At 44.1% G+C, this 8711-nt stretch overlaps 1 long non-coding RNA gene across 1 annotated transcript; it reads left to right on the top strand.

Annotated features, from left to right (window-relative positions):
• The first annotated feature begins 2021 nt into the window (after positions 1 to 2021).
• On the top strand, positions 2022 to 7943 carry LOC140411630 (uncharacterized). The gene is made up of 2 exons (XR_011940907.1): positions 2022 to 2122; positions 7688 to 7943. It is a non-coding gene; the product is annotated as an uncharacterized lncRNA (long non-coding RNA).
• The last annotated feature ends 768 nt before the right edge of the window (positions 7944 to 8711 follow it).

Below are 8711 nucleotides of genomic sequence, written 5' to 3'. Positions count from 1 at the left end.
TGCCATATAAAAGACTGATCCATAAGGTGAGATTGCAAGGGATTGAGGGTAAAGTACGACATTAGATTGAGGATTGACTGACTGACCAAAAGCAGAGGATCGGGATAAATGGGTCCTTCTCTGGCTGGTGAACTGTAAGTCGCAGGATGCCACAGGGTTCAGTCCTCGGACCTTAACTGTTTAAAATCTAAACAAATATCTGAAAGCAGGGACAGAGTAATATAGCAAAATTTGCGGGTAATACTAAAATAGGTCGGCAAGCAGGCACTGAAGAGGAGATAAAGATTTTAAAGATGGAGACAGATTGGCTAGGAGATTGGGTCAAAATTTGGCAGATGGAGTTTAATGTAGATAAGTGTGAGGTTATCCACTTTGCCTGAAAAAATAAAAAGGCAAATTATTATCTAAATGGAAAGCAGATTCAAGATGCATCTGAGCAGAGGGATCTGGGTGTCTTTGTTCATGAATCGCAGAAAGTCGGTGTGCAGGTACAGCATGTAATTAAAAAGGCAAATGGAATGTTCGCATTTATTGCAAAAGGACTGGGGTATAAAAGTAGAGAAGTGTTGCTGCAATTGTATAGGGTGTTGGTGAGACCACATCTGGAGTATTGTGTCCAGTTTTGGTCTTCTTATTTGAGGAAGGATGTGGTGGCATTGGAGGCAGTTCAGAGGAGGTTCACCATTTTGATTCCGGGGATGAAAGGGCTGATGTATGAGGAGAGATCAAACAGTTTGAGCTTATACTCACTGGAGTTTAGAAGGATGAGAGGGGATCTGATTGAGGTGTATAAAGTACTAAATTGGATTGATAAAGTAAACGTGGACCAAATGTCTCGCCTTGTGGGGCAATCTAGAATGAGAGATCATGGATAAAGGTAGAGTGGCGGTAGATTTAGTACTGAGATAAGGAGGAACAACTTTTCGCAGAGGGTGGTGAATTTGTGGAACTCGCTGCCTCATAGTGTGGTGGAATCTGAATCATTAAATGGTTTCAAAAAAGAGATAAACGTATTTTGATTAATAAATGGGTTAAAGCGATATGGGCAACAAACGGGGAGGTGGATTTGAGACCAGGAAGAGATCAGCCATGATCTGATTGAATGGAGGAGCAGGTTCGAAGGGTTGAATTGCCTAGTTCTGCTCTGAGTTTCTATGTTCCTATGTACTAGACAGGGTAGATAATGGAAGGATGTTTCCGATGGCGGAGGAGTACAGGACCAGGGGTCACAGTCTAATGTTATGGAGTAAACCATTTAGGACTGAGATAAGCAGACATTTTCCACCCAGAGAGTGGTGAGCCAATGCTACCATAGAAAACATTTGAGGCCAAAAAATGGTACATTTTCAAGAAGGAGTTAGATATAGCACTTGGGGCTAAAGGGACCAAATGATATGGGGGAGAAGCGGAAACAGGTTACTGACCTGGATGATCAGCCATTATTATTGTGAATGGAGCTAGCTCGAAGGGCTGAATGGCCTACTCCTGCTCCTAGTTTCGATGGTAATCTCCAAATGTCAATTTCAGAATTTCAATCCTGACAAAAGGTCATTGACCTGAAATGTTGAGGTAAATTTTGGCTTTCCACAAATGCCACGTGGCTTCCAACCCCTACTGCTTCAGCTATTAAGGCTGGAGTTCAATGGATTGTCCTTCAAATATCACCTGTTTCTATATCATTGGGGCAGAAAGAGTGAGCAGGGTCAGGATGGATTATGACTACAAGGGGAAGTGTCTCTAGCTGTGCTGTATGAATAATAACAGCACCAATACTGAAAGATTTTGCTCCCCATTTGTAAAATAAATGTTTCATTATAGTTGTTACTATCAAACTGTCCAATAACAATATCACAAATTTATCTTATTATGAAGCAACCAACAATTTAATTGAGCATATTTGTTAAATGGCTGCACCTAATGCTATTAATGTAACCTGACTGACTCCCTGGAGGATTATCCTGTGTATATGAATAGCGTTTCCCACCCAGTGCCTCAGCCGTGCCCCAGTCACAGACTTTAAGCTTTGCCAGTGTCCATTCTCTCTCGCAGAAAATGGATAGCGTGACTATTCTACTAATAAAGGAGATTTACTACCCAATTCTCACAGCTGCTGGTATTCCCGGTGAGTTATTGTAATCTGCTTGTTGTTGATCTGTATTAATATCCTCCCTGTTCTTTCTGCTAATTCAATAGAGTATGGTGTTTCTTGGGTGATTGTGTAGAAAGTTGCTGGAATCAACTTGTGAACTCCTTGTCCACACATTACATCTTCTCCTAACCCGATAGCCTCGCTGATGTTGCACTGATTTTTAAAGTTTCCACCCAAGGATTTTAGTTGCTTTCTGGACCAGCTTGCTACCCGGTGCTGATTTAGGAGCTGCAGCAGTTTATGAAATAGTGCCGGTAGGTTTTACAGGTAATGGCTCCAATATTAATCCTGTCTCACACAGCTCTGTGTTAATAATGACACAAAACAGAGTCAAATGGTCTCAACCAGGAACTATACATTTATATTAGATAGTGGTGCTTATATTCTCCCCTCTGTCTTCCTTACAGCAAACTTAATGACGATTGTGACACTCTCTCGAGTTAACTGTGGCCTTTCCAAATGTATCTCTGTCTACATGGTGGCCATGGCAACAGCAGATCTACTCGTCTTGATCATCAATGTAATGGTGTATTATATTTTTAGTTATCATTTTCCACATTCATTCCTGTCTCACACTCCCGTGTGTATATTCATTCTATACCTGACTGTTGTGACCCTCGATTTGTCTGTTTGGTTCACTGTTTCCTTCACATTTGACCGTTTTATAATTATCTGCTCCCAAAGATTTAGCACAAAATACTGCACCGAGAGAACTGCGGTGCTGGTTATAACAATGTTCTCGATCCTGATCGGTATAAAGAATATCCCTGTGTTTTTTGCCTATGAACCTGAACAGATGATTAACAAATTGTGGTGGGGCTGCCGGGCAAATCTGGCTGTTTTTTCCTCACCTTTCGGTGTAGCGTATTCTATGTTTCACAGCATCTGGCGTGTCTGGCTCCCGTTTACTTTAATTGTCCTGTTTAATTCTTTGACAGTCAGACGTGTTTTAGTGGCCAGCAGAGCCCGTAGGAGACTCCGGGGTCACAGCAGTGAGAATCAGAGTGATTCAGAGATGGAGAACCGAAGGAAATCCATCATTTTACTCTTCACTATCTCGGGCAGCTTTATACTGTTGTGGCTGACATCTAATGTGAGCTTTGTAACAACAAGACTGATAAACACAACTTACTATCGAGGTGACCGCACAGCGCCTGCGTATATCGCCACGGAAACTGGAGCTATAATGAAGTACTTGAGTTCCTGCATAAACACATTTATTTATGCAGCTACCCAGAGGAAATTCAGGGAAGAGCTGAAGAAGGTGCTGAAATCTCCATGGACACTGATTAAAAGATTGTTTAAAAATTAAACAAAACTGATCTAAAATTCAGTTTGGAACATATTTCAGATCCTATTTTAGCTTTCAGTCGGATTCTCTCCTTGCAATTCTCACAATATTAACCATGAATTCTAAACACTCGGTGATGTTTATGGAAATTCTGCTGAAGGTGATGAGATTAAGATATTTTTCACCCCTCTCTGCCCCATGGAATCGTTGACGGGGACATGGCAGACCCAATGGATTCAATCCAACACGTGCCCAAATTCATGGCAGAGATTGGGAGGATCGGGTTTCCATGCTAAAGGTAGGTGCAGAGAAAGTTTTCAATAGGGTCCACCCTGAATTTTATAGACAGTTTTGGAAGCATTTCATTTCAGGAGCAATTTTCTTGAGTAGGTAAGGTTTTTTTTCAAGCACTTCTATATTTGGGAAGTGGGGGTATGTTCTGGTGTTCTCCAAGATTTGGTGCTTGGGAGTGCTCCAGAATTGAATATACATTAATGGCTTGGACTTAGGGTGCATGGAGGGAATTTCTTTTAATTTGCAGTTGACACAAAAATTGGAAAACTAGTCAACAGCAGGAGCGGTAGTTATAGACATGGGCAGGCTTGTGGAATTGGTGAACACATGGCTTCATAGAATTTACAGTGCAGAAGGAGGCCATTCAGCCCATCGAGTCTGCACCAGCCCATGGAAAGAGGACCCAACCTAAGCCCACACCTCCACCCTATCCCCACACCTCCACCCTATCCCTGTAACCCCACCTATCTTTTTTTGGACACTAAGGGCAATTTAGCATAGCCAATCTATCTAACCTACACATCTTTGGACTGTGGGAGGAAACCGGAGCACCCGGAGGAAACCCACGCAGCCACAAGGAGAACGTGCAGACTCCGCACAGACAGTAACCCAAGCCGGGAATCGAACCTGGGACCCTGGAGCTGTGAAGCAACTGTGCTAACCACTGTGCTACCGTGCTGCCCTGGTGGAAATTTACGTCAAAAGTACATATTTTGGTGAGTAGAACATGGATGAAGCAAATAATGATATAGTTTTTTTTACTGAGGTGAAAGGACACCGAGTTTTGGGGGAGTATGTATAGAAATCTTTGAAGGTGTCAGGTCAGTGACAAAGCTGTTCATCAAACACCTGGGGCAAGGTTCTCCGTTTCTGAGACTAAGTGTTGACGCCGGGGCAGAATTCATGGACTTCCACGACAGCAAAACTGGCGCCGCACTGGGCTGATTCCACGACCGTGGAGGCGCACCGGCGCCACGTGGAACACAATCTATTCCAATGTGAAATGATATGGGATTCGCCTGGTCTGTGATTGACACTCGAGAGGCTGACGAGCTGCAGCTGCATATACACATCACAATCCCCACACATCTCATCCCAGCCAACAAGATGGCACTGGTTGCACTGCAGCGTGCCCAACCCACTGATGGCTTGGCTGGGGCCAGAGAGGATCTAGGGGGGGTGGTCTAGGGGGGCACCCATGCGACCTGTGGCCCTATGTTCACAGTGGGCAATCAGTGGAGTGCAGCTGCATGGCTGCTTTGCAGCTGCTACAATGGTGTTCCATATCCCGACTGCACAGCCCTCCTCATGGCCACTCTGGCTACTCTCCCTAGCCCTGGCAGAAGCCCCCCCCCCCCCCTCCCCCGACCACGCACAACTGACAGCAAACTATGCGATGTTGAACACTTTCCATACCTGCTCTCTCTCCCTCAGTAGCCACGGTGCTAGTTTTACGATTCTTAAAAGCACAAATGAACCTCGCCATCGGGAATTCACCGCGGGGTAGGTGGAGCATCATGGAGGCCCCGAAGAATATCGGGTCAGACCCGTTAATGATATGCCAAGGGTACATATTGTAAATCCATTCTGGAATGCATTTACGCCGCTGTCGAGGCACTGGTAAATTGCAATTTGGCATCAAAACTGATTCTCCATCCAATCGCGTTTCCCGATTCCAGCATTAGCGGACCGAGAATCCCACCCTTGATACTTGGAGATATCGGGTACAAGATGTGAGGCACAAGATGAAGATTTGTTTCCAGTTCCAGGCACGACGTTTGGAAAGACATGAAGGCTTTGGAGAAGGTACAGGAGTGATTTACTAAAAGAGTTCCAAGAATGGTGGAGAGGCTGGGATTATTCCCTTCTGAACAGGGAAAATTTGATAGGTTCATGAAAATCAGGAGGCTTTAGATTGGAAAAATGAAAAGCAACTGGGACCAACGGCTAACGAGAGGATAATGAGAGGACTCATATGGAAAATGTCCAACGAAAGAACCAGAGGTAATGAGTGGTTTGGTTTGGAATTCACTGCCTGATGGATGTGAATTGAATAGCAGCCTTCAAGAGAGAAATGCAGAAATAACTGATGGAGAAAAACAATTCCAGGGATATGGGGCAAGGGCGGGGGATGGAAAGAACTATGTTTCTTTTCCAAACAGTGGACGCAGACCGGGTGAGTCAATACTTCCACCGTTCTGGTATGGGAAGCAGACATCAAGGAGTTTTCAAATTCAAAGACCTTCATTTGAAGAAAAGTTAGAATAAAGTGGTTGAAGAGATTTGATCAGATGTCATATGCAGGTTTCTGTCAGGATTATTTTGAATTTTTTTGAAAGTTTGCTGGGAGAACAGGAGATATTTCACATGGAAGCGGACAGCGCTTTTAAAATAAATTAATCGCCTCCTTAGTATTTATTGGAGTTGGAGAATTCGGGTCCAATTCTTCAGAAGTGTGCAGCTTACTGAATATTTTAGAAAAATACATTTTCAGCAGATTGGGAAATATCGATGGAGAGACATTGTTTAATCTAGCTTGTGTAAAGAAAAACTGGGGAAGGTATATTATATGATAGGTTCACACGTTGGTTGCAGGTGCCTGTCCGAGTCCAGCAGAGCAGCTTCCAGTTTAATATTGAGCGCAGCCAGGGACACAGCTGTGCAAAGAGAGAATGTTTTGTCTTCTGACAGGAGAAATCTTTCAGAACTTATTCTCCTGAAAATATTTGAAAGCATTTTCGCAATGTTTTATGTTCAATAGATTAAAATGTCATGGACAGAGATTCAAACTTTAATTTTTGAATTTTATAAATGGAAAAGGAATATGGAACACTTTTGGCCATGTTGTTAATATCTTTCATGGTAACTGTGAAATGTGCAGCTAAGATTTGGTAAAACATTGACTTTATGGCACAAGGAAGCTATCATGATGTGTTTAATGGTGGCTGAAACCAATGCGCATGTTGCTGGATTCAGGTTTCAGTTTCTTTGGGAGAGAGTTTGAATGTGTTGTATCTTCACCAATGAGTTATTGAAGCCTTGTTGCCCTTGCAGTCCGTTATTGCCCTCTGCAAGAGCAACTCAATTAGACCCACTCCCAGGCCATCTCCCCACTGCCCTGTAAATGATTTCTCTTCTGTTTTTCTTTTTCAATTCAATTGCCTCTTGAAAGCTGTGATTGAATTTCCCTTCACTAAACTTTAAGGCAATAAATTACAATGGTAAACACAGCTTGTAAACAACCTTTCCTCGTATGAAAGCAATATACTGTGGATGGTGGAAATCTGAAATAAAAACAGGTAATGCTGGATAAACTCAGCAGGTCTGGCAGTATGTGTGGAGAGAGAAAGGGTTAGCGAGTCATGTCTTCTGTTGCGTAATCCTTTCCCCAATGGCAACAGATTCTATCTAATCAGTTTAGTCCCCTCATGATTTTGAACAGCTCTATAAAATGTCCTCTGTCAGTGTAGCTTTACTTAAAAAAATAACTTTATACAATGATTGACCCCTTTAACCATTGCACCTTGCGAAAAACTGCAGAGAACTGGAAGAAATTCATGTTTTCAGGTTTTTAAATTCAACTTGCTGAGTTGTGTCCAAAGCAGCAGAAACACAGATAATGTTATCAGGATGGTACAAAGGCTTTGTTAAGAGAAGCATGTCTAAAATAATGAGGTACAAGGCCTTGAAAAGACCTACAGGAATGAGATATAACAGTATTAATTTAATAGGCCTGATGATCTCTTGTAAACACCTTTACCTGAGGTTACAGATGAGAATTACAACCAATCCATGCCCCCCAGCAATACTTGACTGCTAAAGTAAATCCAAGAAATATGGCCAGGGTCGGCCTTCTAAAACAAGGAGTTCAGCAAGTGATGAGATACTTTAACACAAATACCAATTGGACTGTAAGCCACTGTCAGCATTATAACTTGTCCCTCCTTAAACAGGAGGTACAAACAGATTGGAGATTGCTGTGGGGAAGTCGGAGGCAGATGGAATGTCGAAAGGAGATCTACAATCAAGAGATGTGGCTGCTTCAGATTGATTGTATGACAATTTATTTACAATATAGCTGAGCACTTTGTTGGTAGAGGAAGAACAATAAAGTGATTGTATTGTCAGAGAACATTGTATTATGAGGCATTGCAGTACCATTTAAAATCTATAATCCTTTGTGTTAAATAAACAAATCTGATCCATGAATATTTTTTGACTGAGTCATTTCTTATTTCCCCTGTACAGTTTAGGGTTCAAACTATGGGCGGGATTTTCTGATGGCTAAATGTTGACGCCGTCGTAAACGCCATCGCGTTTCTCGACGTCGTCAACATGGCCTCAGGAGCAGCGATTCTGACGCTACAGGGAGCCAGCACGGCATTGAAGCGACCCATGCTGCTCCAGCTGCCGATCCCGGCGTCAGATGGGCGCCGCAGATCTGCACATGCGCAGTGGTACCAGCGCCAATGCGCGCATGCACAGTGGCTCCCTTCTCCGCGCCGGCCCCAATGCAACATGACGTAGGGCTACAGGGGCCGGAACCAAACAGGCCCCCAGCCCGAGAGGCCGAATGCCCCCTCCCCCGCGGTCGGACCCCCCCTACCCTCCCACCAGGCCAGCCCCGATCCATTCACGCCAAGGTCCCGCCAGGTAAGACCAGGTGTGAACGGCGCCGGCGGGACTCGGGTGTTTTTGCACAGCCGCTCGGCCCATCCTGGGCAGAGAACGACCAGGGGTGCCCTGTAGAGCGGCCCCCCGACTGGCGCCAGCGCCGATTCTCCGTGCTCCGTCAGGGCGGCGGCCAGCGATTCGCGCCCATTCCGGCGATTCTCCGGCCCGGCCTGGGCTGAGAGAATCCCGCCCTATAGTTCTTAAATATTTTACATAATCTGGTGGCCCTGAAGGGGTCTGCTTCAATGTAAAATAAATGAGACAAACAAATCCAAAGGGGAAACCATGGATAAACATATAACT

The sequence above is a fragment of the Scyliorhinus torazame genome, chromosome 4 (assembly GCF_047496885.1).
Source record: "Scyliorhinus torazame isolate Kashiwa2021f chromosome 4, sScyTor2.1, whole genome shotgun sequence".
Classification (NCBI taxonomy): Eukaryota; Metazoa; Chordata; class Chondrichthyes; order Carcharhiniformes; family Scyliorhinidae; genus Scyliorhinus; species Scyliorhinus torazame.
This window is presented reverse-complemented; position numbering and strand designations above follow the sequence as displayed.